Below are 22,600 nucleotides of genomic sequence, written 5' to 3' on the forward strand. Positions count from 1 at the left end.
TATATATATATATATATATATATATATATGCTGCAGATAACAATGCCGCAGATAACCAGCGCATGCGTCGATAATCCCTCTTTCCTTCTTCCCCTCCTTTCTTTTCTTCTCTATATATTTCCGAGCCGGAAATAAAGCGTCGTCTTTTCGCTCTGCGAATCTGCCTGGTTTTCAGCGCGTAGCTGCCGGCCTTTGGCCGGTAGATCGCAACAGTGGCGACGAGGATTTGCTTCAGCAAGGAAGCCAGCAATACGCCCAAGCACGACAGCCAAGCAGAAGGAACCCACCGTAAAGGATCAGCCATGGCGCACAGGCTAGCGGAATTCGAAGACGAAAAAATAAGTGGCAGCCGTACCTTGTCAAGGCTCAAGCTTATTTCGAAGCGAATGATCTGATAGACGATGCTAAGAATAGAGCCCTGCTGGTAGCGGCGCTTGGAACAAGAACAATAGAAATTTTGAACGGGAAGGTAGCACCGCGAAAGCCTAACGACCTTACCTACAAAGAAGTTGTGGAGACGTTAAGCAGCAACTATGATCCGGTACCGAATGAAATCTCTGAAAGTTTCAAGTTCTTCCATCGCTGCCAGCAAGAAAGGGAATCTGTACATGCATTCATTGTGGCAATACGGCAAATGGCACACAATTGCAATTTTGGAACTATGCTAGACAGAATGATAAGGGACCGTATTGTGTGTGGTGTCAGATCCAAGAATCTGCAGAAGCAGCTGTTAGCGAAGAAAAATCTGAATCTCGAAGAAGCCGAGGCTCTTGCCCTCGCTGCCGAGAGCGCTGAACGCGATTCGCAAGGGATTGTTACTGACCAAGAGCAAGCGAGATTGCTAAAGCTCTCTGGCCAATACGAATCGCGCACGAAGTCACAGGGCGTGCAACAATGCAAATGTTGCGGTAAGCATGGTCATAATACAAAGGCTTGTCGACTAATCAAGCGCAAATGTTTTAAGTGTGCACGGCCAGGGCATTTAGCGCGAATGTGTGCGGCAAATGAGACAAGCAGGACGCTAGCACTAACAGCACAGACGACAGAAACCGAAGAGAGTGATAGTAGCGCGTCACAAATCTGGTCCTTGACCACCACGCGCTCTCTTATACCCCCCATCAGAAAATCGTTTGCATGGAATGGCATCGAAATAATGATGGATATTGATACCGGCTCCCCTGTTTGCGTCATTCCCAAACGCATTTACCAAGTGCACTCCCATCAATGGCCGCAGCTGCAAAAGTCGGTAGTACAGCTTTCATGCTATCTCGGAAAGTTGCCACTCCTCGGTACACTGACCATGCCAGTTTCCTATGAAGGTACCACAGTACAATGCAGTCTGACTGTTTTAGACTGCAATGGCCCCAGTCTTTGCGGTCGGGACCTGCTAAAAAAATTGACGGACGAACGCATTCAGGTGCTGACCATGTATTCGAAGCCTTCCTTATCAAAGCAAGCCTGGAAGGACGTGCCGATGCTGCTCCAGCAAAACTGCGACCTGTTCACTGAAGGCGCTGGTCTCATGAAAGGTCCGCCAGCCCGACTGCAAATCAAGGCCGGAGCAAACCCCAAGTTCTTTAAGGCAAGGAAAATTCCTTTTGCACTTCGTGATGAAGTGTCCAAAGAGCTTGACAGATTAGTCTCGGCTGGCATAATATCACCAGTTCCTCATTCTGAATGGGCAACGCCCATCGTGCCAGTTCGGAAGAAAGACGGAACAGTGCGCATTTGGGGGGACTTTAAGATTACACTAAACCCTGTTTGCGAGGTTGAGCAGTACCCCTTGCCTGTCATAGACGACATTTTTGCGAATCTATGTGGAGGAAAAAAAATTCAGTACTTTAGACCTTCGCGATGCTTACAATCAGGTTGAGCTAGATGAAGACTCGCGGAAATTAGCAGTGATAAACACACACAAGGGGCTCTTTTGCTACAACAGGTTTCCGTTTGGCATCGCATCAGCGCCAGCGATATTCCAACGAAAGATTGAATCGGTGCTGCAAGGACTAAAAGGGACTCAGGCTTATCTAGACGATGTCCTGGTAGCCGAGAGCAGCGATGCTGATAACGCAAACCTGCAAGCGGTGCTATCGTTTCCGCGAGAACGGTATCAAACTTCGTTACGACAAGTGGAAGTTCGGCGAACAAAACAATCGGCGACGTATCTTGGTCGTCGTATTGATGCTGGAGGACTACACCCCCTCGAGAAGCACGTGGATGCAATCAGGCTAGCCCCTTTACCGCGAAATGTTGCCGATTTGCGATCCTTCGTGGGAATGGTTACATTTTACAAGTTTTGCCAAATCTTTCTACTATGCTTGCACCCCTGTACAGCCTTCTTGAAAAAGGTGCAAAATGGGTTTGGCACGAAAAAGAAGACGCGGCATTTAAGAAGGCCAAGGATGCTTTGCGTTCAGCCCCAGTGCTAACGTACTTTAATCCGCAGCTGGAGTTGACGTTGGAATGCGATGCTTCACCTTATGGTGTCGGTGCTGCCCTTTTCCACCGAATAAATGGTGAAGACAGGCCAATTGGCTTCCGATCACGGACGCTCACCTCAGCTGAGAGAAACTACTCCCAAATTGAGCGAGAGGCTTTAGCCCTGGTGTTTGGCGTGACACGGTTTCGCGATTACCTGTTGGGACGGGAGTTCACACTTGTAACGGACCACCGCCCCTTATTAGGTCTACTCCGACAGGATCGTCAAACTTCTGTCATGGCTTCAGTCCGAATTCAGCGCTGGGCGCTTTTGCTAGGGTCATACAAGTACAAGTTCATTTGTAAACCTGGAAAACAGATGCTAATTTCTGACGCTCTAAGCCGTTTGCCTCAACCGCTGCAGGAGCCGCAAGCGGAAACAGAAGATCTGTCGGAAATGGTGCTTATAATCGACCAACGGGACCAACCAACGGTTTCCAACCAAGAGACTCAAGCGCTCATGGCAGCTGACGGGCTTTTGCAAGAGATATGCAGGTACGTGACTAACGGATGGCCCTCCGTCGTAGAAGGTGACAGCAGGGAAGTGGCGGAATTCCGGAAAAGGAGACATGAGTTGTCTGTGGAGAAGGGGCTGTTGTACTGGGGGCATCGTGTGGTGATACCAAGTGCGGCGCGTGAGAAACTGTTGACGATGCTACGCGAGTCTCATCAGGGTGCGTCAACCATGAAGACAAGGGCGAGGGCTAAGTTTTGGTGGCCCGGTTTAGATCAAGATATTTGTAGATTGGTCTCGAATTGTCGAAGCTGTGTGCAGGCTTTGCCCATGCCCCCTAGGAATCCTGTCAGCTGGCCGATTTCAAGAGAGAGGTGGTCACGGCTGCATGCAGACTATGCAGGGCCTATTGGAAACAAAATGTTGTTGGTAATTGTCGATGCACACAGCAATTGGATAGAAGCCATTCCAGTATCTCGCGCAACCGCTAAAGCCACTGCCGATTTCATGAGAACCTTGTTTAGCAGGTTTGGATTTCCCCGCACCATAGTTACCGACAACGGTACACCCTTTACTGGGTTAGAGTTTGCGGTATTCCTACAGAAAAATGGAATCGAGCATATTCGTACCCCGCCTTGTCACCCCCAGAGCAATGGTCTTGCGTAACGGGCCGTAAGAACAGTCAAGGAGGGCTTGAAGAAAATGCCGGGCGTGTAGTTGGCAACTGCTCTGGCGAGAATTCTTTGTAACTACAGAAATTCGCCACAAGCTTCAGGCTCTACTCCGTCCGAACTTCTTCTGGGATACCGTTTGCGTACAAAATTAGATATGTGTTTTCCTCCCAAGAACTACGAAATGCCCAAGCATTCAGAGACTGATTCCGCCAGTTGGTACTTCACCCCGGGAGACGCCGTCTATGTGCGCAACTACGGCGTAGGTGAAAAGTGGACACCAGGCAAAGTGAAATCGACGAGTGGTGCCCGTCTAGTCACTGTGGCTACTGAGGACGGAGTCGTTTGACGTCATGTCAACCAGATCCGAAAACGCTCATCAGACCCCGACGGAAGCAGAGAAGAATCAAGTCCTGCAGAATCGCCTCCTGCGACCTTAGGGGCCCCGACAGACGAGGCTCACGCTATATATATATATATATATATATATATATATATATATATATATATATATATATATATATATATATATATAGGATGCGAGAACATTTAACATGCTAGGCCGCTTTAAAAACTATAGAGCGAAGTGTACGCTTCATTTAAAGAAACATTTATTGGACTCGACGTTTCGACCAGACGCTGGCCTTCATCAGGTGTACGAATGTAAGCGATGCGGGTAGATTTAAACGCGAAGAGCGGAAAAGAAACAGGTAGCGGAGATGCAAAGAGGGAAAGGGGGCTTAGCAGGAGGGAAGTACAATCGTATTGTATGGTTAAAAAGCAGGTGCAGATGGGAAGTGATACACTGCAGGTGGAGAGTAGAAAAAAAAACCTAAAAAAGAGAGGGAAGTACAATGGTATTGTTGAGGTAAAATGCAGGTGCAGATGAGGAGTGATTAAACCTGCAGGTGGAAAGTAAAAAAAAAAATAACACGGCACATGGGAGGAAGTACAGTAACAGGTATGACCACAGGCGACGAAAGCAGGCATTGTGTGCCATTCATTGTATATATATATATATATATATATATATATATATATATATATATATATATATATATATATATATTCGCGATATTCGGAGGTCGTGGGTTCGGTTCCCACCATCGGCACGTTGTTTTTTCTTCTACTTTCTGTTTAATTATATTTCCCATAAACAGAATACATCACTAATTTCTGTGATTATCCAAGTAAACATTAAAAAAAAAGGCAAAGTATCATCCCCAACGCTTTCCTTGGCCTCGCGGACTGTCGGCTTCTTTCCTTCATGTGTTATAACTAGTACCCTCATTTCCCCTTAACTGATCTGTATATATATATATATATATATACAGATCAGTTAAGGGGAAATGAGGGTACTCGTTATAATACATGAAGGAAAGAAGCCGACAGTCGGCTATATATATATATATATATATATATATATATATATATATATATATATATATATATATATATATATATATATATATATATATATATATATACCGTGTAGTGACTTTCGAACCGGGCGACAAAGCGTGGCTCTGGACTCTGATTCGACGTCGGGGACAATCCGAAAAACTTCTGAAGCAGTACTTTGGCCCATACAAAGTGCTCCGTCAGCTGAGCGACGTCACGTACGAAGTGCTTCCGGACGGCTTTTCTTCTACACGTCGCCAGCAGAAATCCGAGGTTGTCCGTGCCGTGCGCATGAAGCCGTACTTTTCTCGAGAAAATTAGCGCACTGCCTACGGCATGTTTCTTGCTTCATATTTTCGTTCTCTCTGCTTTAGAATTCATCAAGTTGACTTTTTTTTCAGTAGGGGGTTGACCTAGCAGGTACAGGAGAGCAGGTCCAGAGCACCGAGTGACAGCAGCCGACTTCAGCTCCTTCTCGAACGCCACGGGGCCACTTCTTCGAGTCCGCGTACGAGACTCTCGATGAGCAGCCGCCTAGCGGCTGCTGTTGCACAAGCTACAATATATATATATATATATATATATATATATATATATATATATATATATATATAGAGAGAGAGAGAGAGAGAGAGAGAGAGAGATCAATTAAGGGGAAATGAGGGTGCTCGTTATAATACATGAAGGAAAGAAGCCAGCAGTCGGCGAGGCCAAGGAAAGCGTTGGGGATGGTACTTTACGTCTTTTTTTTTTAATGTTTACTTGGATAATTACAGAGATTAGTAATGTAATCTGTTTAGGGGAAAGCTAATTAAACACAAAGTAGAAGAAAAAACAACGTGCCGATGGTGGGAACCGAACCCACGACCTCCGAATAACGCGTCCGGTGCTCTTCCAACTGAACTACATCCGCCGCTGTCCCCCCTGCTACTTTCTTGGGTATTTATGTTGTCTGTATACGAACCTTGATAGTGTTTACCAGCGCCACCCTCAGCCAAGGCGGCGGACGTGGAACGTCCTTTGTTACCGCCAGCGTCACGTAGAACGTGATCGAGAGCGAGGGCGAAAGCTGTGCTAGAACCCTCTTACGCTACCTATGGCTTCAAGACTGCCAGAACCGAGACCCCCGTAAGCTACAAGCAGATCAATTAAGGGGAAATGAGGGTGCTCGTTATAATACATGAAGGAAAGAAGCCAGCAGTCGGCGAGGCCAAGGAAAGCGTTGGGGATGGTACTTTACGTCTTTTTTTTTAATGTTTACTTGGGTAATTACAGAGATTAGTAATGGAATCTGTTTAAGGGAAAGATTATATAAACACAAAGTAGAAGAAAAAACAAGTAACGCGTCCGGCGCTGGTGAACACTCTCATGGTTCGTATACAGACAACATAAATACCCAAGAAAGTAGCAGGGGGGTCAGCGGCCGATGTAGCTCAGTTGGAAGAGCACCGGACGCGTTATTCGGAGGTCGTGGGTTCGGTTCCCACCATCGGCACGTTGTTTTTTCTTCTACTTTGTGTTTAATTATCTTCCCCTAAACAGATTACATTACTAGTCTCTGTAATTATCCAAGTAAACATTAAAAAAAAAACATAAAATACCATCCCCAACGCTTTCCTTGGCCTCGCCGACTGCTGCCTTCTTTCCTTCATATCTATATATATATATATATATATATATATATATATATATATATATACATATATATATATATATATATATATATATATATATATATATATATATATATATATATATATATAAAGACAAAGTAAAATCTCCAATGGTTTCCTTGGCCTCGCCGACTGTTGGCTTCTTTCCTTAATATATATATATATATATATATATATATATATATATATATATATTATATCTGCAGTTGCTCGCATGGTAGTTGGCTATATATGTAAGAGTTTAGGTCTCTGCTGTAAGAACCTCTTCATAGATAACAGCTACTGTCACAGGCTTGTTATAGACTATCCTTATAGTATAAACTTCTCGAAATCGTGCGCAGCGCAGACAAAACATCGAAGACTAGACGAGATGAGGTGTCTAATATATTTCGTTTATGCATGGCTAAATAAATTAACCTCTCTAATAGGAATCAAATTATAGGCAACGCCTTGTCTTTAAATTTATTTCAACGGTTTCATGCTTCTCACACGATTGATCTATTTATTTCCTTCCTACAGATACAACTACGTAAGTATTTATGTCCCTCTGTCGGGGCAGCTCAAGCTCACGTCTGCGCGAATGATGGCTTGGAATCAACATTGTTTCGTCTGTAGCCACTGGCTGTTCCTTTGACAATGAAACACGTCTAATGGCTAGCAGGAAACAACCGTAACTAGCTGCTCCATAACCCGCGCTACTGTAGTGGGAAACATACTCGTAGCTTCACAGTCAGAAGAAACGTTTTGCATGTCGCTCAGTATTGTGTTATATAAAATATGGACAGCACTGCTTAGCCTATGCGTCCCGGTTTTGTGTTCTCGTAGTGATCGTCATATTTATGAAAAGTCAACTTTATGTTCTGTCGCGAGGGGCCTTTTAATTGGTTTCACTCATTAAGTAACTGTACACGACTAAAGCACTGATTTTCGCTAACGGCCTTTATCCACGATTAAATCACTGATTGTCGCTAACGGACTTTATCCCTTTGGTGACCTGCTATTTCCAGTCAAGACTCTTTATCTAAATGCTTTGTGTAACCTGGGCGCTAAAGCATGAATGAAATGTATATTTTTTTTAGCTTTTGGCATCGTGCATAGAGCTGTCATGCACCTAGTAGCAATGCTTTGGAAGGACATTAAAAAATGACTGTGTGAACAGTGTATTTGTTCGTACTTTCCATTGATAATAATTGCTTATGATTTATTACCAGTTGATTAAGTGTATTTTAACGTTGTCACAGTAAAATGTACTTGCTGTTATGCCGCATACTCAAAGACCCTAAATGGACGTGAAGAGATACAATAATGACCGTCTCTCTAGATGGTACCACAGATGATGAAAGTAGTTGAGAACGTTATTGTCACTGCACTGCTTCTCGTTTTATAGCTGCCCTCTCAAAAATTATTTAAGTGGGAGCGGCCTTCAATCAGCAAAGGACTCATTGTTGTGAATGCGTTGCTCTAAGTAACTATAAAAGAACAATGCGACTAAGTTTTCAGGATGGGGCAAGAATTTCCGCCGGGTCTAAAGACGCAGATGCGTGCGGATGCCGTAAGGTACAGAAATTTAGGCACCTTGTTAAACTCGCTTTTCAGACTCCCGTCACTTTTCCACGCACACATGGTCATCATAGCGCAAGTCTCAGAATACTCGAATACGCAACTCAGATCATGTTCGGCACATGAACCTTCGCATTGCGCTGAAAGCTATGCTTTTTATTAAAACAAAATCTTAAATAAGGTTCTCATATAGATGGCTGCTGGTGACCATAAATAAATACAAATTATGGATGAAACTTAAGTTACGCTTTTAAGGGTACCACTCCTTAGCGCTAATGACCTTCGCGCCAATATACTTCTCACAATGCCCCCTCTTTTTGGGGTAGTTGTTGCATGCTACAATTGGTAAAAAAATTGCACATACCCATTCAGACCACATAAAAAGAAGGCAAGACACAGTCGTCTTCGTTCTTTTATGTGGTGTGCATGGTTCGACGTAATTTTTTCATCACTGCTCATAAACATGCACTCGCTCCTGGCTTCCCTGAATACCTGCAATAATACATCTATTGATTCTTATGTCCCGCGCTTCAGTATTCTGCTGCGTGCTTTCTTGTTGGTGTGTCCAAGCTCAGCAGTGATAATTTAAGCTGTTGGTTCGAATCTTTCGTAGTTTAGGGATTTGGTTAAGGGTTGTGAGGCAGGCTATCTAATTTACTGAATCAGAAAACTCGCAAGTGCCCATTAGAATATAGCAGTAAGTAGTGGCGTTTAAGCCCACCTATAAAGATATGCAGCCCCTCTTTCACCAAGGCGTACGCAAGTACCTACATACAAATGAGGTTGCAGAGTGTAGGACACGGGATCCAGTGCTCCCGGGCCCAATTCCCATCTCAGCCTCCGTAAATTTTCTCTTAAACACATATGATTGATTACCCTTTCCACTGGATCTCGTGTGACGACGAACGTATTCGAGTAATCCTGATCTTTCTCGACGTGCCGGTGCCCTGTTTTCCGCTGTAAGGAGGACGAAGAGCTTTCGCGTCAAAACAACACCTTCTCTGCTGTCACTGTGTTGTATTCAGTGATTCTGTAATAACGCTGGCTCTTTGGTTCCGGTCTGTACAAGCTGGCACAAGAATTTCCACTGGGACCAACTGTGCAGCAAGGCGAATCTGAAAGGTATGGAGACATGCACGACGTGGAAGGACTTATTCGCTCGGTTGTGCAAAAACACAAGAGGCATCAAACCAATGAAACTACGACCACGAGCTATGTGTGAGCTGAGGCATTCGAAATCAGGCACGAAGGCATTCTTTGAGGCCTGTTCCAGCTCTATCGTGCCCCCAACCCTTGGGCAAGATATGGAAATCGATAAAGAGACGGGCCACTGCAGTCCTCCTTGGGGCATACGACCTAGCCCTGAATCTAAAACAACAGGTTAACATAAGTACGGATTGGTTATTAGGAATCTGTGCGATTCATACGAGAACTATATCAGTAAAACGGAGTTGAGCTATATAGAACATACTGATAGATGCATCAGGAAGGGAATATTTGAGAATTAAAGATAAATAAAATTTGTTTAGACAAAAAAATTGTGGTTGTGCCATATTTGAAATGCCGGAATATACCTCTCGCAAACCATTCACTGCAGTGCTTCAATTGTACACCGGACAAATGGTCTCACATTGCTGGGCTTCCAATACATTTGAGATATTGATAGGTGCATTTTAATCGCGGCCAGTGTTTTTTACATGACGTCTCTCGTTCACCGTCAGTTCAAGATCGACTTGCTACTTGGCGACTTTTTCTCGCCAGCTCCACATTTCCTGCGCACCACTTCCTCTGTGCTTTATCAATACTTGTGCTTGTGCAACTCTTCAAATCCGCGTAACAATCACCGGCTGCCTTACTTCAGCTTTGTTCTTGTAGGTTATCCCACTGCCATATCGTCAGCAGACGTGATCTTTTGCTCCAGGTTAATTTTCTAACTTTGGCTTCCACGTTGCCTCCCTTCATTGCACACCGTGCCAAATTCCCTATGTGCTGTGCGATGTCAGTGCACGTTAAAGAACCCCAGGTGGTCGAAATTTCCGGAGTCCTCCACTGCGGCGTCTCTCATAGCCTGAGTCGCTTTGGGACGGTAAACCCCACAAACCAAACCAAACCAAATTCCCTATGTATATATTTTATAATCTAGTTTTTTTTAATAATTCTACCAGTTTTCTTCCAGATGTGTTGTTAGATGCTTTCACATTTACACTTTCATTAAACAGAGTTTCTTATTCGTATGTATTCCAGCGTCCTGACTAGCTACCTTACCACTTAAATTTATTGCTCATTCCATGATTTGTCTGGTAATATTGTCATTTGTCGTCGTTGGGATACAGCTTTTCGCAATTAACGCAACATGTTTGTTCTCCATCTTTTGTAAGGACCAGTTGTGCTGCATTTTGCTGGATGATCATCATCATCACCATCATTATCATCATCAGTCGGACTACCACCTGCAGGACTTGCCATTAAAATGGTCCTGTGCTACCTGCATTCACCTGACCCGTGCAAATGTCTTAACCTCATCCGCCCACCTAACTTTCTGCTGTCCCCTGCTACGCTTACGTACCTTTAGAATTCAATCGGTTATTCTTGGGGAGCATCGGTTGTCCTCTGCTCATGCTACATGCCCTGTCCATGACTATTTCTTCTTCGTAACTTCGACTAGAATTTCAGTAATGTGTTATTTGTCTGGCCCACACTGCAAGCTTCGTATCACTTAACGTTCCATCTACCATATTCCATTCCAGCTATCTGCGTTGTCCTGAACTTAAGTATAGAACCCTTATCGTTTACCTTAAAGTTTCAGCCATATGGTGAGAGCCGGTAGGATGCAACAGTTACACACTTTCCTCTTGATTGTGAAGGCCTCGCCTTCTAAGAAACGAGTTCGCTAGCCGTCGCCTCGCGCAACGAGTGCCAAGTCCAGTCTCTACTGAAAACACCGGTTTATTCCCGGTAAACACGAAGGCATTCAATAAAAAGAAAACATCGGGCACCCCTGCGCTGGAAGCATGCTGTCCAGGTGCGCTCAATGGACTACCAAGAATGAAACGAAACGAGGATCAGGGATTTACCGCGGCATGACAAACACACTACGCGCCGAATAAGGCGAGCGATAGGGCCAAAGGGCTGACGGCGGTACGAGAAACATTTCTTTTTCAATAACAGCAACTCACGCAAATACGCCTATGCCTTTCCTGCAGGCACTGCTTCTGTCTTAGCCCTGCAGGCCTTCGTTCCGTCGTCCGTGCACATCCCGCTGGCCCGTGACGTTTGCTGGCCGCCACTCGCTGGACTGCAAACGGGCAAAAGCCCCGAGCCTTGCTTCCGACGCGCTTATCTACCCTAGTTTTCACACCGATAACGTGTCGCTTCAAAATTGGCAGCTCGCTGTTGCGCACTCGCGCTGCCCGGGAAAATACCAATCCCCATAGGAAAGAGCACGCCCGCTTTAAAACATTCAAAGATGCGGCTAGGCCCCACAATTGATACCGGTAAGCCGCTAGTCATAATGTTTGAGTACCTTCCAATCGCGCTACATCCCACTATTGTTGTCCTTGTTATTTCCCTTTAGTGGTCGGGTTCTGCGGTTACTACTTGGCCTAAGTAGACATATTTGCCTACCACTTCCAGCGCTTTGCTACCTATGTTAAATTGCTGTTCCTTTCCCTGGCTGTTCAACGTTATCTTAGTCTTCGGCATATTAATCTTTAGGCCTACATTTGTGCTTCTCCTTTCTAGAAAATCAGGCATTAGTTACAATTAGTCCGTTGAGTTACGTAACAAGGCGATGTCACCAGCGATTGGCAGTTAATGGGATATTCTCCGTCGACACTGATTTCTAACTGCTCCCATTCCATGTCTTTCAATATACACCCTCCCAGAAAGCTGTAAAAACACTGGGGAGGCCTTGTCTCTTCTCCTAAAACCTATCCTAATTGATATTTTATCACTTTAAATGTGCAGACCTATGGTGGCTGTGCAGTCACTACAGATATCTTCCAGTACTTCCACATACGGGCGACCTGCCCCCTGATCTCGCAATGCCTTCATGACTGTTGACGTTTCGATCGAGTCAATTATGCTTTCTCGTAGTTAATGCTATTTATAGGTGCTGCTTATATTGTGAGCACATTTCTATTACCTATTTTATAGTGTGAATAGGATCAAGGGTAGAGTCACCATCATCAACCTGACTATACCCACTGCAGGGCGAAGGCCTCTCCCATATTTCTCCAGTTAACACGGTGTTGTGCTAGCTGCACCCATTTGACCCCTGCGAACTTCTTAACCTCATCCGCCCACCTAACTTCCTACCGCCCTTCTGCTGTGCTTCCCATCTCTTGGAATCCAGTTTGTTACCTTAAGAGACCATTGGTTATCCTCTTTTCGCCTTACTTGCCCTGCCCATGCCCATTTCTTCTTCTCGATTCCCACTAGAATGTCATTAACTTGAGTAACGCATGAACTCAAGTTGGAATGCACTCTGCACGCTTCCTACCTCTTAATGTTACCCCTACCATTTTTCGTTCCATAGCCCTCTGCGTTGTCTTCAACTTAAGTATAACCCTCTTGGTTAGCCTCCACGTTTCGGTGCCATAGGTGAGGACAGGCAGGATACAACTGTTGTATACTTACCTCTTGACCGATACCGGTAATCTGCTAGTCATATTCTGCATATTCTGCGAATGCTTGCAAATACGTTCCATCCAAATCTTATTCTTCTTGTTATTTCCTTTTCATGGTACGGATCTGCGGTTACTACCTGTCCTAAGTAGACATATTCGCCTATTACTTCCAGTGCTTCGCTACCTAACGTAAACTGCTGTTCCTTCCCAAGGCTGTTGAACATTACCTTAGTCTTCTGCATATTGATTTTCAGGCCTACCTTTCTACTTTTCCTGCCTAGGTCACCAATCATTCTTTATAGTTCATCTCCTGAGTTGCTTAGCAAGGCAATGTCATCAGCAAATCGCAGATTACGAGGTATTCTCCATCTACCCTTATCCCTAACTGCTCCCATTCCAAGTCTCTGAATATTTCCTCTAAACAAGCTGTGAATAGTACTGGGGAGATTGTGTCTCCTTGCCTAACACCTTTCTTTATGGGAATTTTGTTACTTTGTGCAGAACTACCAGCACGTTCACGTACGGCTCGTCTACCCCCTGATTTCGCAATGCCTGTATCACTGGCGAGGTTTCTACTGAGTCAAATGCTTTTTCGTGGAGTACCGCTTCCGAATTTAAGATTGTCCTTTGGTTTATTAGTATTTAAGATTGCTCTGATCCTATCGCCGATTGCCTTCGTAAATGCATTGTACTTAAAAGATAGTAAGCTGAATGGTCTCAAATTTTCCTTGTCCTTGGCGTCCCCTTACCTATAAGTTAAGATCATGTGCCTGCCTACTCGATAGTTAATCCGCCTATTAGTTCATCGCAATGTTTGTTTACTTTCCAATGAATGATTCACTCTGAAGAATCTTTTTCCTTTCTTGTCATCGTGACTTGCGCAAGTGCCTACGATGAGCTCCCTCTCTAACGTGTATATTTCTTTGTTAATTGCGAGTTGCCTTGTATAAAAATTACTTGAAGCTGTGTAAGTGAAGAGCTATCTTTGTTGTTTATTTTACAAAAATCTTCAATAAATTTAAAGCTTTAAGGACTCCGGATATATATGCGACGTGCAATCTGAAATTTACATTCTCGCTACACCTAAATCAATGTAGCCTGTACACCGCTTTCAGGAATGTCCAGTAATAGTGTAATCATCATCATCATCATCATCATCAGCCAAACTATACCCACTGAAGGGCGAAAGCATTTCTCATATTCCTCCAAATAACCCGGTCCTGCGCTAGCTACATCCACTTGACCCTGCGAACTTCTTAACCTCCAACGCCCACCTAACTTTCTTCCGCCCGCCGCTTTGCTTACCTTCCATTGGAATCCGTTTGTCACCTTAAGAGACCATCGGTCATCCTCTCTTCGCACTACATGTCCTGTCCTTTCCCATTCCTTCGTCTTGATTTCCACTAGGATGTCAGTGACCTTAGTGATTTCTCTGACCCACTCTGCACGCTTCCTATCTCTTAGTTTTACCCCTATCATTTTTCGTTCCATAGCCCTCTGCGTTGCCCTCAACTTAATCAGAACCCTCTCGATTAGCCTTCACGTTTTAGCCCCGTAGGTGAGCACAGGTATGGTGCAACTGCTGTGTACTTTGCTCTTGAGCGATACCAGTAAGCTGCTAGTCATAATCGCCGAGTGAAACGCGCTCCATCCCAATCTTATTCTTTTTGTTATTTTCATTTCATGGTCCGGATCTGCGGTTACTGGCTACACTAAGTAGACATATTTGCGTTCTATTTCCAGTACTTCGCTACCTAACGTAAACTGCTCTTCCTTCCCCAGGCTGTTGAAGAGTACCTTAGAAATCTGCATATTGATTTTCAAGCCTACTTTCGTGCTTTCCGTTTAAGTGATCAATAATCCCGCGCAATTAATCCCCATCCCGTGAGTTATCTAGCCAGGCAATGCCATCAGCGAATCGTAGATTATTGAGGTATTCTTCGTCTACCGTTATCCCTAATTAAGCAAAAAATCCCGCAACAACACAGACAAGAGAGTGAAACGAAGCCGGGACCAGCGCTGGGTCCCGTCTTCTTGTCTCTGTTGCCGCGCTGTTTTTTGCTTTATTTTGTACCAACTCGCTCAACTTTTTGCTTTTACCGTTATTCCTAACTGCACCCATTACAAGTCTCTGAATACTACCTTTTAGCAAGCTATGAATAGTACTGGGGAGATTGTCTCCTTGCCTAACACCTTTCTTTATAGAATTTGGTTAGTTTTTTGGGCACAACTATCGTTGCTGTACAACCACTATGTATGTCTTCCAGTAGTTTTACATACGGCTTGTCTACACCCTTATTTTGCATTGTCTGCATCACCGCCGAGGTTTCTACTGCAAATGTTTTTTTCGTAATCAATGAATGCAATATACAAGGGCTGGTTATATTCCGAGAATATTTTAACTGGTTGGTGGTATGTACATGATATACGATAGGTAGTAGAGTGCCTTTTCCAGAAATATTCTTCACTTCTGCTTGATTGAAGTCTAAGATTGTCCTGGTTGTAGAGTACTGTAAGTTAAAGTATTTTCGCTTTACAGTGACCGTAACATACGAGTGCATTAGACGCATGATTATTTGCACCCTAACAAAGTGATTCTCCAAACAGCCGGATAACCTGCTCTTTATACGTTAATAGTCAAATCTAACTACTAACCTAATTTTTTCACTCAAAGTTTCTGATTAAATCAGTAATCAAAATAAAATGCAGTAGTTCATGAAGAGGCTCAAAATAAAATGCAGTAGTTCATGAAGAGGCCCATCTGAAGTACCCGAGTGTCGGCCCTAAGTGCAAGCGGATGATGCTTCCGAGAGCTGTTATACTAAGGAGTGCTAATATTTTGGATCTTTTTACATGTTCATGCAGAGCTGCGGAAAAAAACGCTATGCGCCAGCACATCACCATCATCAGCGCGGTCTTTGGGGCATTCGTGATCTTCACAATACTAGGCTTCGTAGTCGGTAAGTGCCAACGAAACCTCGGCGCTGAAGCCTCCCACAACTATACCGCCATTTTGCCTCCCCCTAAGGACAGGCAGTTAACAGTATGCTTGTGGTAAGACTTCAAGCTGGCCTTCATAACAGACATGGCTTCTCGTGAACCAAAAATATTTTTAGTATTCTTCTAACCTTGCGGGTACTTCACCATTCACATTGGTTTATATTTGGACTGAACAGACTATTTTGGTTGTTATCCAACACAAGATAGATTTAAATCTTAGAACGGCTAATGAGATATTTCTGCGTTCATTAACAGAGATGCTACCGAACTCTGTACCTTTGTAATTGTTTCCAGAGAGATTATTGCGGTCATCTTGTGATCTCTTCCGTCCACCTGAATATGCCAGTAGCCGCTGTTCAGGTACTTTGATGAAATATTGCAGAACCGTTCCATTGTGCCATCGAGGCCGGAGTGGGGCTAACCATCCTTCTTCGTTGCATTGTTCAGGCGTTAGAAATCCTTCCTCGTTACATTGTTCGGGTGGAGTTGCACAAATTAGTGGATACAGAAAACAATAGAAACAAACAGAAAAACGTTTTGTTCAAAATGCGCTTGTGAACACTTGACCGCTCACTAAAACCAAGGAGAGCATAATGTTATAATTCTTGGTGTTACCGGAAGTTATAGATTAGTACCTTATATAGCTTTCCAAGAAATTAAACGTTTATTGATTTGTTGTTACAATTTCAAGGCAACTAGTTTTCACCTAAATGGAGAATGCGTACTGTTGTCATTTGAAGAGCAATATTCCTGCATGTTGTCTTACATTTCGGTGACTGGGTATTCTTTCTTCATATACATATTTTAACGAGCCCTTCAGTTTCCTAGACGTGTTCCCCGAATTTCCCAACGCACACACAATGTTTCGACAGCATGTCACGCTGATTGCATAAACCTGCAGCATAGTTGATTTTACGCTTTTGTTGTTTCCTCTACAGTCAACGCGATAAACAAGAAGACGCCGATGACCACGAAGCCCAGTTCTGCGGTTCACATTGAAGAAACGACGACGCCGGAGCCCTACGAGTTCAGGGGTGAGGCGAATATTGCATTGCTTAATCCTCAGCTTTGCTATGACAATTTGCATTTCTCGTTTGCATTAAGTAGCGCCAGCAAGCGTTACACGACCGAAACAGAAAATTCACAACAGGTAGGATACAATACGGAAACGTGGTTTTGTACCAAAAGACGATAGCGAAATTTCAGGTGTACAAAAGTATACCGGAACATAGTATTTTAAAACATGGAGTTTACCGGCGTCGTCATCGTAGACAGGGAGGTGGAGGAGTGTTTGTCTTTATTCTTTGATGACTCTGTTTCATTTTTAATTTGTGTCCCAGACAGTTCTGCAATGATGATGATGCCGTAGGGGCAAAATTCAATATATGGGATTATATGTACATCACAGCCTTCAAGGAAACGCCAACAACAAAAGGCCGACGATTGCATTACACGCTGATGCTGCATTTGAGCGCAGTTTTTCCGACATTTTAGTCTTTCGATGTGCTGAGGTATGGTGAGGAATTTAGTCGGTGTAAAGGGCTAAGTCCACATCTTAGCAACTGATGCTTGTTTGAAACTGGGGTACTTTGCCACTGCCGCCTGCTGCCGCATCCTTGAATTCATCAAGCTGTCCTTGGTGCTGTTTGTCACGAAATCTATCAACACTGGGAAACGTTTAAAATAAAAGTGGAATGCACTTCACTAAGGCAAATCAATAGAGTGTGGTATAAATAAGTGCAGTTCAAGTCTGCGCCATATTTTCCCCGTATAACTCTCCTGGCACGACGCCAGCCGGCACTGCCGCCGTGCCTCGCAGATATTCTCTCTAGTGACGGGCGGCTGCTACATGAGCGTTACTCCTCTGCGCGAGCATTCTTCTCTGTGGCATACTGCACATCAGGCAGCGAACACTCAGCGCGACCACTTTTCTCTGCTGATCGAAAGTGACAGCTGTTGATGCATCCGTCACATGTTGCCTTATGATGCCTCACAATCAACTGACGCAGGCAGAATTCTTCGCACGAGGCTGGAGGCTTCTCACTTCACCCACCACGCAATGGCTAAACAGGTGATCGCGCACCAAAAAAAACTCAGATAATTAGCAAAATACAACAATTTGTATGTAAAATGCAATTAGAACCTCTTTGGTATGGTAATGATGTTTTTGTCAATTTTTTTAAGGAGCACCAGTCGTTTTTCGCATATATGTATAGCTATATACTATATATATATTGCTAAACTGGGCTTGCGTCCTTCAGGATTAGCAAAAGTGTTACAATATACTATGCCCTGTAAAGTTTTTGCGTTGTATGCATATTTGTTTCTTGCATTATACGGTGAGCGGGCACGTTTTATCCAGGAATTCCCAGGAAATGTAGTGCGTTTATTCTCTACAAAATAGTGAGTCGTTTTCATTACAAAATTAAAAATTGTATTACAGGGATCACGAGAGCGGATGGGCTCTTGAATAGCAGCCATTTTAAAGTAAATATTGTACAGCGATGGTTGGCACACCCAGAGAGATCCATATAAGCACGCAAGTGACCCGGAGAAGCATGACACGCAGCGGCGATTCATTTCAGGATCTGTCACTCGCTCGCTCCCCGCGCTCCCTCCGCGCCTCTTCTTCGTTGGCGCAGGGCACTAGACCATCGCAAGCCGTACGCCGTGCCTAGCATCCTGAAATGTCCTTCATCCCTGGGGGAAGGGCATTCCGGATTCTGGTTCTCAGGAGCATAGGTTAACTCGCGATAAGCATCACCACGCGGTGATGACGTTGAGGTCTTCTTTGATACCAGACTGTCCAGGTATATCGCGGAGCTGCTTGTAGGCGGCTCTTCCGCGTACAACAAGGACTGTTCCAGCACGGGTTGAGAGGAGGTAGCAGGGAACGTTGAATTCTTGTTTACTGTCCTTCGCGTCGTCACACCACTGCGCATGTCTTGCGCTCTCTGATCCACCTCGTTCGATTACAGAAAAACTCGCACGAAAACTGCCAAGCAAAACAAACTCGCAGTCCCAGTCTAAACAGATTGAAGTCCAAGTCGGAGGAGGTTGTGCGATCGCCATGAGGTCAAGTAATGCCGTCCCACGGCAATTTCCCAATGCAGTGGGGCGGGAACATTAGTGAGTGATCCCATTGTACCGCTGCATTCCTTGCAAAACCCATAAACGCCTTCCAGGTTCAGAGCTTTGGGTTCAGTTCTTCCCTGGCCCGTAGTTTGGGTAAGCATCAACCCGTCGCGAAGACGGTCAAGTACTGTGCGGCACCAAAAAAAGCAGGCAAAGTTAAGGACGGCCCGCGGGCTGCCCTGCGGCACAGACATAGTTAGCCCTTATAACAGACAAGTATCTACGCCACATCACTAGACAGGGGTCGGGGTTCGGGGTTCCTAGAGACTTATCGTTTCAGATGTGAAACGTGCTCCGGAAAGATTCCGTGCACTCCGCGCTGGCGATGCTCAGGCAGGTCCTTTTTGTATGATTCATATCACCTCACAAGCTCCAATGACGGAGTATTGTGTGAGGCAGGATTACATTAATAGGCGTAATGGCAGGAGTATGAATAACACGTTTATATAGAAATAATTGACCGTTAGTACTGGTAACTGAAAAGTAGGAGCATCAATATACAATGTTTCATGAGACGCAAGTAATTTGAGAAAATGGTCTTTATTTCTGTCCTAAAACGAGTTGGATCCCATATATTTACGACGTGTTCCGGAAGACCATTCCAGTTGATCAGATAGCCTGCGGCAGTGATTAAATGCAATGGTTCTATCATCAATGCGTTGGAAGTGTATAAGGTTGTTTAAACGACGTGAGGTGCGGAATGGTTGTTAAGGAGGCAGAGTTGAATGGTAGAGACTGTAGACTATTGTATGAAATAGGCAGATTAAGACGATTAATCTTCGTGATTGCAATCTGGAGAGAGAGATCGAAGATTTGATATTTCTGACGCTCGATTTACGGTTGCAACTTAGGGAAATAAAACACGCAGCGCGATTCTGAATCGATTCAAGAGTATTGAATAAATAAACCTGATGAGGTGACCAGATGAGAGATGCATATTCGAGTTGTGACCGAACAAATTTCTCGTAGGCGAGCTTACGGGTAGTGGCAAGAGTTCCATGAAGATTGCGTTTTAGACAGCCTAATGTGCGTGATGGTTTAGCTGTTACTTTCTGTACATGAGTAGACCAATAGAGGTTACTTGAAAAATGAACGCCGAGGTTTTTTTATGAACTCGCGTGGGACGCTGAAGTATTATTAGCTAACTGAAAGAAGAGTTGAATTGTTTTCCGGTTGAATGTCATTTATTTGCATTTTTCGGTGTTAAGTGACATTTGCCACGATGTGCACAAAACGGTTATGCGATCGAGGTCTCTCTGAACTTCTAGGTGATCGGAAACTGACCGAATTTAGCGTTAAATGATGTAGTCTTCGGCGAACGAACGAATAGGTGAATTAATGTTACATGACAGGTAGTATATGTAAATGAGGCAGAGCTATGGGTCCATGACGCTACCTTGAGGTACACCAGACAAGACGTCGCTAAGTGGAGATTCACGACCGTTAACAACAGTAAACTGTTTGCGAGATGACAAGACATTTCTGATACATGAGGTCGTTAATGAATCTAGGTTAAGGTAGGTGATTTTGGCTATTAAATGTGAATGCGTGACGCGACCAAATGCTTTAAAGAAGTCCAAGAATATGCAGTCTGTTTGAAAGTTCTCGTCCAAATTATATAGCAGTTCTTCAGTGAATTCTAATAGTTGAGTCTCACATGAAAAGCCTTTTCTGAACACGTACGCCTGATACAATGATATTGTTTCGGACCAGCGAGGAAGAAGCGGGCAGGAGCGCTTGCGCTAGGCCCTCTAGCAATTCATTAAACGTCATCTACCATCGCCATCGGTCATGTTCTGTCGTCTTTCTTCATCACCTTGCCGCATCGTAACGTTTGGCTGGAGGTGCGAGGTACTTCATCATCACCCCGTCATCTTGGTCCGGAGCTTCGGCGCCCTGCAACTTCTTGCGCCGTCAGTTGAAGGGGTGGAGGCATCGCATGGCTGTTCCCCAGCCTGCCGGACCCAGCAACACCTTGCCGTTCCTCCGCCCCATCCCCCCGCCCCGCCCATAAGACACAACGAAAGAGGGACTTATCCGAGACGCCACACATGACCACGAGACACAAGGAGAGACCCGAACGACCATATGTGACCCCACTGACCTGATATGCCGACCAACGACCCCACGACTCAAGACACCACTACACTGGAAGACATCCTCTCCTGCCTATGCCATGCGGTGCGTGCCTTGACCTCCGCCATGCGGTCGTGGCGACGTGTGGCCTGAGAATTTCCTGCGTCAAGGTTCATTGGGAATCATGGTGCCGGCAAGTCATTTTCTTCTTTTTTTCTTCCTCTTCTTCTTCAAGCATCCAGACAACACGCCCATCATGACGCCATGAACTCATCAACATCGATAAACTTCCTCGTCCACGATCGGGAAGATCACTCGGTGGCCCCGGGTCATGTTACGGACCAGCGAGGTAGAAGCGGCAAGTGGCGTGGGCAGGAGCGCTTGCACTAGGCCCGCTAGCAATTCATTAAACGTCATCTACCATCGCCATCACTCATGTTCTGTCGTCTTTCTTCATCGGCTTGCCGCATCGTAACAATATGTTCGAGGATCTTGCAAGGGACAGATGTCAGTGATATTGGGCGGTAATTACGTTCGTTTCCTTTGTCATCTGGTTTGAAGATAGGGATAATTTCGCCAATTTTCCTGTCCTCTGGAATTTCTCCGGAAGACGGTGACTGACAAAATATATGAAACAGAATAGTGCCTGAAGGTATACCCGTGTTCTTTAGAACTTTTGTATTATTATCATCTACACCAGCGGAAAATGATATCTTGAGATTGCTAATTAGTGCTGCAATACCTGTGTACTATTCTCTATGGGGCTCGTGTATGGGTAATTTGCATCTTCCAATGATGGAATACATGAATGGTCTTCTCATGTGAATACTGAAGTAGAATAATTGTTTAGTGTGAGAGGGCATTCATGTTGAATAATTGAATGACCAGTGCCACTGAACAGTGCAATCTGAGGAGAAGCAATACTAGGCGATATAATTCTCCGAAATGCTTTAGGGTTCTTCGTCATAAGTGATTGAAGGTCGTGGAAGTAATAATTGTGCTTAACTATGCGAATGGCACTGCAGTATACTTTATCGGCAATTTTGTGTTTCTGCCATGATGCCAGTGTGCAAAGGCATTTTGCAGCTTCGAAAAGTCGTGTTTGCTTTTTTTTTTAGTGCAAGCAGCGTCCGGTTAAACCAGGGTTTAGAAGCGTTCATGCGAAAAGATCGTAATGGTATGTGAGACTGTACTACATCTAGCAAGCGATGTTTAGACAGTAGTCAGTTGTCATTGACTGAACGCTGAGGAAATGTTGGTAGGTATGCATCACAAAAGCTTTGCAAGCCAAGATCATTTACATTGGAGTCAGGTCAGATGTAATAAAAAGGCTTTCATATGTTAAGGCGTGTATACATGAGGGCATCGAAATAGCAAAATCGAGTAGCACATGATCGCTAAATCTATCACAGCAGGAAAGAGCGCTAATTCTGTCTGGAATTGACGTGAATACGAGGTCTCGCGTATTGTTTCATGGGGCAGGCTGATTAACTAGCTGGACCGAAAAGAAATTGCGAGTTATTT

The 22,600-nt window shown here is 44.5% G+C and overlaps 1 pseudogene; it reads left to right on the top strand.

The window, feature by feature from the left end:
- Nucleotides 1-302: 302 nt before the first annotated feature.
- LOC146192222 (uncharacterized) overlaps nt 303-22,600 on the top strand; it is a 66,846-nt pseudogene continuing 44,548 nt past the window's right edge.

Source organism: Amblyomma maculatum, chromosome 4 (assembly GCF_055883805.1).
Source record: "Amblyomma maculatum isolate TAMU_Amacu chromosome 4, ASM5588380v1, whole genome shotgun sequence".
In the NCBI taxonomy this organism is placed as follows: Eukaryota; Metazoa; Arthropoda; class Arachnida; order Ixodida; family Ixodidae; genus Amblyomma; species Amblyomma maculatum.